Source organism: Excalfactoria chinensis, chromosome 9 (assembly GCF_039878825.1).
Source record: "Excalfactoria chinensis isolate bCotChi1 chromosome 9, bCotChi1.hap2, whole genome shotgun sequence".
Classification (NCBI taxonomy): Eukaryota; Metazoa; Chordata; class Aves; order Galliformes; family Phasianidae; genus Excalfactoria; species Excalfactoria chinensis.
In genome coordinates, this window is record NC_092833.1 from 12,464,628 (window position 1) to 12,472,307 (window position 7,680).

The 7,680-nt window shown below is 41.8% G+C and overlaps 1 long non-coding RNA gene across 1 annotated transcript in view; it reads right to left on the bottom strand.

The window, feature by feature from the left end:
- LOC140256128 (uncharacterized) overlaps positions 1-7,263 on the bottom strand; it is an 88,547-nt gene extending 81,284 nt beyond the window's left edge. The window contains exons 1-2 of the long non-coding RNA XR_011904641.1: positions 7,125-7,263; positions 3,770-3,881 (exon numbers count right to left, since the gene is read on the bottom strand). This is a non-coding gene — a long non-coding RNA (uncharacterized lncRNA). The remainder of the gene's footprint in view (positions 1-3,769; positions 3,882-7,124) is intronic.
- Between the last annotated feature and the right edge of the window lie 417 nt (positions 7,264-7,680).

Below are 7,680 nucleotides of genomic sequence, written 5' to 3' on the forward strand. Positions count from 1 at the left end.
AACCCATTTGTTTCCTCGTTTTCTGAAGTCTATTAGCCATCACGATAATTGCTCTCAATTCAGGAAAAACAGCTCTGGGGATAAAATGGGCTCGAGTGGCTACAGAGCTAGAAGTGGCAACATTATGTGGCCACTGATACTTAGACATACAAGATACAATATCCAGATTCCCCAAATATTATTAAAACAACTGAAACAGACATTTTCAATTCCACGACCAGCTACTCACACACATCTCTGGATTTCACTGTGTTCACGAACTCCCACTTCTGCAATTCAGTTTTCCACCATTTTATTTAAGCACTGAGCAAAGTTGGTTTGGTACAACGTAGCTAATAATAATGTTTCTATTGCATCCCAAAGCAGGAGGAAGGCTGGTTCAAGAAGAAATGAGTGAAAGTTTTCCTAATTGGGTAAGGCATCTTGCAACAATGAGTACTGTAATTACTGGTGCTACTGAACTGGTTTAATCTGCTGCTCAGCAAAAACCTGAATGTAAGCTCCAAAGGAAGAGCTCTTCTCAGAACATAACAACAGAGATCATGGAAACCCAATCTGCTGACCAGGAATTCCAATATCACTGATTTGCAATTTGAATATGAAACACTGAGCTACTGTTTTCACATTGTAAACTACCCATCTTGCTCTTTCAGTTCAAACCGAGTCACAGAGAATACTAATAATGCTAAGGAAGGAATACTGATCCCAGCTTCCTGGAATCAATCCAGCATTGACAAAATACTTCCTAAAGAAAAGAAAAAATAAATCCGTTCCAGGTGTTGAGGCGAATTCAGAGCGATCACTTGAACAGCCTTATGACAGCTAAACTGAAAAATCTCATTGGGCATAGAGGCCTGATTCTAAAACCGTGCTGAGAAGCCAGAGCTGCTACTAGCTTTAAATGGTAGCGCGGCTACTCAGCATTTCTACAAGTCAAGCCTAAAGCACCCTGTCAGTGCCCATGGTGTAGAAGAATTATATGACTTGAAAGAGACAGAAGTGGACACAGAGCAGTGCGGCACCTCCCAGCAAACAGGAAAAAAAATGTGATTATGGCAACATCAATACTTAAAATAAGCCTCACATTGGAGAAGTTTTGGGAACTGGTGCAGGTCCTGGCATTAATCACAGCAACACCAGAGCCTTAATTGCTTTTCTTTTCTTTTTTTGCTGGCCCAAATACAGAGATTTCAGTGTTACGGGCAAACTTTTGCCACACTTCATTCTTTCCTTAAACAATTCTACAGTACAACTCAGACAGAAGAAGAAAGAAAATAAGCACGCAGTACAAGATCTCCTCTTTCTTCAGAGCTCCATACAAACACATGGACAGAGTAACAGATTTATAAACAACTCCTCTGTTTAGGCTAGATTTAGATAAAAGTCCCTTTTTCACCATAGTACAACTAAAACACCTCTGAAACTTCCACAAAATCTCATAGACATGATGGTTGCAGCTTACGCAGCATAACACAGGGTAGCTTTGATCTGAAGGTCATAAAACATCTGCATCCTGTTTCACGCACCAAGACATTTCTGTATTAGCACTTTCTCAGAATAAATATGTACTTAGACACAACCAATTGCAACAAAATAAATATCCATACTTTATGCAAAGGATACTTACCCATACCTGAGAGTAATGTCAATTAGCAACATGAGTGCTTCTAGCTATCTGTTTTTTGGAGATGTAGAATTACATTAAGTTGATCTAGGACTGCAAAACAATAACTTTCCACCAAGTGCTTGTCTAAGGTAACTGAATTTTAGCCTACATAAGGATCATTCATTTCTCCCTGGACAGTCTATACAAGGGGTGCAGTGGAATTGCCAGGTCACAGCCTGAACCAATAGCTGAGCTCCAGGTGAGAAGGCATGGCTAACCCAGGCAAGGGTTACCAGCTGATTAAAGATTTCATTCCTCTTGAGCTGTTGCTGGTTGTCAGGGGTGGAAAGCCAATTTTCTTTCTTTATTACCTGTTATTGCTCTGCAGTGCCTGTATCAAATTTGAAGGAGCTACCGTTACTTCTTTTGCCATATGGGGGGTTTATTATATAGAGCCACACTTGACTAAGGTATCATTTTGGATCTCTGAGGAATCCCAAGTAATGTGATCCATAGCTGACTGAACTTCTCTGAAACGCACAGTCTAATGGTGTGTGGAACTCAGATACATAATTATTCACTCCAGCAAGATACTGGTAACTCTTTGGAGCAGAAAATCACTAAACCACCTGCTGACATTGAACTAAATGCTTGTAACATCAAGGGTTACCTCAGTCATGGATTAAGACTTGATCTTCATGTGTCAGCTCAAGGGATCCACGCAAACCTTAATAGGATGTCATCAACCACTGGCTTTGCTGAGGATTGCAGTAGGTAAGAATGGTTCCAAAGTCTGCAGAAAGTCTATCTGCTGTGCATGAGGCTGACAAGATGAGTGTGACTCACAAAATGAGTCAAACTCCTAAAAAGTACACTTACACATTTCTTTCCTCGTGACGTACCTCTGAAACAGCAACTGATGTGTTCATAATCAATATATCTATCACAGTGCAGTTCACAACTCAGAAATGGCACATACAGGTGCAATAATCTCATGGAATAACCATATCATAATGAGAGACTGTAAGGCTGACAACAATCAGAATCCCAAATACACTTCTATTGATAGCTTGTACCAATGATTCTCAATCAATCTAACAGGCTCTTATTGGAGAAACTCACTCCGTGCCAACCTTCAGACAGAATTCCAGGAGAAACGGTCAAACATTTGATAAGTGGTGACAAGGTACAAATGAAGAAATTGCAAAGGAAATTCACAATTCTGTTCTATGCAGTCATACTCAGCACATTGAACAGGTGGTTGAACAATATCAACACACTTTTATTAATGTAACTAAGACACCCAGTGTTATCGCTGCCTTTAGTACACCCTCTAGAAGTTGTTTTATTCTCTTCAGGGTCCTGCTGTGTAAACATGGCAGGTTTGCTGGGTTTGCTGGGCAGTGCACGTGGCTTAAGGCATCTCAGAAAGCGATAAGAGACTGATAGAATGAGCAGGAAAACAACAGCAAAAAGCTGTTATATGTGACAAAACAGACGCAGAAACAGTGGCAACAGCTTTTGGGATGAGGATTTCATGGGTAATTCTGCAAAGATCATGGAGAGGCTTATTCTACAGAGCTTTCCCTGTTCAAGAGATTCTAAGGAAAGCAGATCTGATGTCAGCTCTGTGTTCAGCATTAAAGACTGATAAAGGATTAATTTATCACAACAACCTCACTGTAAAAAACCAACCACAATTGCAGTTGCATTTTGAAAGGCTTCACAGCACTGTACTGCTGAATGTAACACATTTTAATAGAGACCGACAGAATTTGTAAGAGTATGCCGAAAATTTTCAGCACTAATTTTACTTTCTGCTTATCTGCCACAGTTGTCTTTACCCTGGGGAACAATCCTAATGGCAGCGCAGTGCCAAGAAGCAGGTATCTGGAAGCAGCAGTATTTTCTAAACCATAGCTCTGCTTCTCCTCCCTTCTTTGCAGCATTTCCTCCTGAAAGCATGGGAATGCGCTTGCTTGCTCATCACTCCTGCTATCCTAAACAACCGAGATAGCTTTGTTCTTCTGCACCAGCAATTCTGTTCGAGTACACTGAAACTGAATTTCCTTTTTTAGACAGCAAGGACGCAGACTTTCTTCTTCTTCTCCCTCCCTCTGCCTCCCCACCCCCTCCGACAGCCTTAGCGTGCCCTCATCTTACCTTCAGCAGCAGCAGAAATCCTTGCTGCAGTTTTTTCCTCATTAGAAGCTCTATGGCAACAGCAGCTCTGAGGCAGCAGTTCTTTACAGTTCGCACGCCTCTCTCTTCCCTTCTGCAGGAAGACATGCAGTTTGTTAGCCCAGTAAATTAGCACAGACAATTCCAATGCAGTGAGAATTAACACAGTTCTGATGTGATTTCAGAAAATATGTGCTCCCAAAGGTGCAAACTTCTATATCTGTTCTAGAAGATGAATGTTGGGAATGCAAATGAATAACAGTAAAGGAAACTGGAGAACTCCTTTTGTGTACTGAATTGAAGCTATGTAAAATCCCTGCAATACTCAGCTTTTTCATACAGAAACATCAGAATGGAAAAACTCTGAGCTTAAGATGCACAAAATATCAGATCCACATTAGCCCAGAAAGCTGTAAATATTTTGTAATGAGTCTTTACTCATTACTGACAAATAAACCAAATCACTGCTTTGTTAAATTCCCTCTAAAACAAAAGGAATCACGTCACACAAGATCTCACAGCCTTGCAATGCATGGCAACGTATATCAGAAAGTATTTAGAAATGGTAGCACAAGGTACAGAAGACAAATGAGCAAAGAAAGAAAACTGTAGCAATGGGTGGTTATTGAATATCTATAACATAGATATCACTTCCATATTTGATTTTCCTGTTTCTTCCACTTTGAAATTAATCAGCAGAATGTGCTACAAATAAAGGTTGAATATATTAGCAAAAAAAACCCCACAGCTGTATAAGGCTCAGAAGATTTATTAAAATCTATTACAGTACCTGCACAAGAGAAAATGACTATTGACAGTAAATTATCATCTAACCACTTCCTAGATATGCATGAAATAAATCCATATATTTCTGTAATTCAACATGAACTCTCATTTCTGTTTCCTGCTGTGTAAAGAACAAAGATTTCTGGTCCCTACTGACAGCGGTGTCATGAAGCCCTGGCTTAGCACAAGCAGTGCTGCAGCAGTTCCAAGCCAAAGTAATGTGATCACCTGGGTGCTGGCTGTGCCTGCATTACTGGATCCTGAGAGAACTTGCATAGCTGTTCTTGGGCACCACCTGACAATAACAGCACAAGTTTTTCACTATCTTGCACCTTACACGTTCACTCCTGCTGTACCTGGTAGCGTTCGCTCAGCATACAAAACAAAATATAATAGCATTCTGGGGTGGGTTACAGCCCAAATCATGGGAGATAAGGGCTGGCCTACAGGTGCTCTGCAACCCTAAGAGGAAACCACACACAAAAGAGGGGAAAGGTTTCAAGTGAGGTTCTCAGCAGCTTCAGGCACACATTTCAGACCCAATCCTGACAACACCGTGCATCTGTAATGCTGTGAGAGAGGAAAGCCTCTTAATATTTACATTTTGTTCATACTAAACAAAAATCTCACAAGGATTAACAAAGCAGAAGAGATTAAACACACCTCTGTATTGACCTCCACTATTCTTTTTTACAACCTTTTACCCAGGTGAAACCTCAGCTCCCCTCCTGGAATGACCGCGTGTAGACGGAAGCATAGCACAGAAAGCAATCAGTCCTTAAACAGTTCACAATCTAAGGGACACTTCTAAAATAGGAGATTATAATTCTCATTTTCCAGGCAGATGAAATGAGGGCACAAAGCTGAAAGCACTCATCTGTATTCTCCTATTAAGCCAGCACTGCTGACAGAACCAGAACTCGGGGAATCTGATCTGTGCTTACCTCCAGAAATAAACAGCTGCCAATTTCTTACAAAAATTAAAGCTCTGTGGAAAACTTTCAGTTTCCAGAAACCAAGGTTTCCCTCGAGGCAACACCTCTAACCACACAGCTCGTTTTATTAATGACCATCTTTACTGCTAACATTTACATGCTGGAACAAGCTCTTTATACTCAAAATATTCTGTTTTACAGGTTAAGATGCTCTCCTAGAGGAGACAGAGACTTCAGCACACGCACAGGCCTGGATCCCTTGTCCATTTTTGTTTTACTACAGACCGTGATGCTGTGGATACAGCCCTGTATGATCCAAGAGCTGCTGGGGCACTGTGGGGCTCCTGTCTTGGCACAGCTCACAGGCGCTGGGTCCTCCTTAAAAGGACAGAAACCCCACTCTGTTTCTTGGAGGTTTGTTTAATCAATGAGGAAAGGTACTTAAAATTCAATCCAGCTGCAGCTCAGCCAGCATGGCTCTTTCAAAAATGAAGTGAAATCAGCTCAGTGATTAAAAGTCTCAGGCATCTTCAGGGGATTCCAAATTGAACAGCCATGAGAACAAATAACTTACTTAGATGGTTTGCCAATATCAAAGGGAAAAGCGCTTGCTTTATACAATTAAATTTACCTTTTTCTCAACAATGGAAAAAACCATTATTTGAAGACTTTCTCAGGGAAATACATGACATGCTATTCCAGGGTAGCAAAGAAGCCTTCTAGTTAACTTAAAAAACAAATGTAACCCCAGGACTGCCCGGATGTTATCAGCAGCCGCCACCTGCTTAATCGCTCTTTCTTTGCCATTGCAATAGAAAGAACAAACTCTATCCTGAAAGTATGCAGGCAACTCCTATCAAATGCTTTCTAAGCCTCTTCCTATTACATATCTCCACATTTTTCAAACACCAGCCCATGTGTAACCTCTGAGGAAAGAACTGTTTCCCCAATTTACAGAGGAAAAAAACTGAAGTGCAAACTTCTCATTCCAATAGAAGCAAATAGGGAGTCTCTAGTACTTATCACTTATTTGATTGAACTGCCGGAATGACAGGGCTGTGGTCACACCGAAAGTATTTGAGATACTGGAGAACAGAGCTCAGCTGCAGGCGTGTCCAGGGTGTGGTTACAAACCTCTACAAGTGTAAGAAATAATGCAATCACTCAGAAAGGAGAGCATTCAAGACCTGAAAGTATGACCTGAAAGTATGACCATGGAGCTCCACAGCACACAGAGGAATTAATGATGAAAAAAAGGACAGAAGTAAAAACATTCTGCTTTGAATGTCTGCGTTGGAAATACCAGTTATCTTATAAGCAGCGAGAGGGCTCAGGTTAAGAGGCATGCAGAACTGAAGCAGGAGTGCTGCTTGGAGACCTGCTCTTGGAGCAATGAGGGAGCACAGCCACAAAGCACCGTGTGTACATTGCAGACAAGTGAGTCAGCTGCTCAGCAAAAGGCCCAGGCCACCCTGTGGCCTCAGCACCAAGTCCGAACATCCAGAACACACTGAGCACAGGGGACAAAGAAATGAAATAAGGCTGCCCAAATCCCATTGGCTTTGCACAGCGCTCGGCTCCTAATTCATGTAAGCATTTTGGACAATGCTCCTTACCGGCCTAAAGATGGACGACTCAGTGAGACAGATCTTCAGCTAAGAGAGAGGAAGCGCTTGCACTTCATTCAATGTGGCCATCACGGAGACTTCATAATCAGATGCAGCACGAGACTGGAGTCCAGCGCAGGGAGTGACCTCGGGGTGTTCAGCATCCCCCAGAAGTAGGCGACAGCTTCGTGGTACGTTCAAGTCACGGTAGGAGATTTCTAAAAGGAGCTTTCTGAAATTTCCAAGGGATTGCTCAACTAGAGCTCAGCTTCAGGAGGTGTCAACTCCTACTGCTTTCTTCAGATATATCATTCTTTACTTTGATCTCTATGAGTAATGACTGGAAACCCAGCTGCTAAACTAGCTGGTCCATCTGTTACCCCGTATTAATAAATGCGTCGTTCTGTTCATTCCTACCAAAGATCTCATGATTCACCAAGATTGTCTTTTGGGAGACATCGACCGAAGGGCGCAGCGTGTGCACATGAACGCGGCGTTGGATCCCAACGACAGCAGTACAGACAAAGCTGTTATTTTATATCATCTTTTTGCTATCGCTTCAGCC